The 748-nt window shown below is 32.9% G+C and overlaps 1 non-coding gene across 1 annotated transcript; it reads right to left on the bottom strand.

Annotated features, from left to right (window-relative positions):
• Positions 1-296: 296 nt before the first annotated feature.
• LOC123196042 lies at positions 297-403 on the bottom strand. The gene has a single exon (XR_006497577.1). It is a non-coding gene; the product is annotated as a small nucleolar RNA R71 (small nucleolar RNA).
• Between the last annotated feature and the right edge of the window lie 345 nt (positions 404-748).

Raw genomic sequence — 748 nt, 5'->3', positions numbered from 1 at the left:
GGATGCCTACAAGTTTGAGATCAAACCTTCTATTATTCAAATGGTCCAAAATAAATAAATTTAGAGAGTCAGCAAATGAAGATCCATATGTCCACTTATCGTGTTTCTCTCAACTATGTGACACCTTCAAGATGAATGAGATTCTTGATGATGCAATTAAAATGAGGTTATTTCCATTTTCATTGAGGGATAAAGTGAATGTTTGATTAAATTCAAGGGCACTTGACACATTTACTACCCGGCAAGCATTTTATCAAGCTTTCTTTGCAAAATATTTCCAAGCCAATAAAACTATTAAATTGAGAAATGAAATCGCTATTTTTTACCATAAGGATAACGAGTCTTTATATGAAGCTTGAGAAAGGTTTAAGGATTTACAAAGGCAGTGCTCTTATCATGGTTTGTCTGAGTAGTTAGTTGTTCAGACTTTATACAATGGTCTTTCTTATTATTTGAAAAGTATTTTGGATACAACTACTAATGGGTCATTAATTGGTAAAATATCTTATATGACTTTGCAATTGATTGAAAAAATAACTTCCAATAGTTGTTAGTGGTCCAATGATAGAGCTAGTCATAAAAGACCTTTAGAAGTGCATGAGGTGGATGGAATTACCATGGTGAATGTCAAGTTGGATGCATTGACAAAGCAATTAGAAAGGTTAGATATGAATGTTGTACTTACTTCTAGTTGTGAGATGTGTGATGGAGATCATGCGAGCTATGGATGTCAATTAGGTATCTATTA

This window comes from Mangifera indica, chromosome 1 (assembly GCF_011075055.1).
Source record: "Mangifera indica cultivar Alphonso chromosome 1, CATAS_Mindica_2.1, whole genome shotgun sequence".
Taxonomy (NCBI): Eukaryota; Viridiplantae; Streptophyta; class Magnoliopsida; order Sapindales; family Anacardiaceae; genus Mangifera; species Mangifera indica.
Note: the sequence above shows the minus strand (reverse complement) of the source record. Positions and strands in the feature narration are given on the sequence as shown.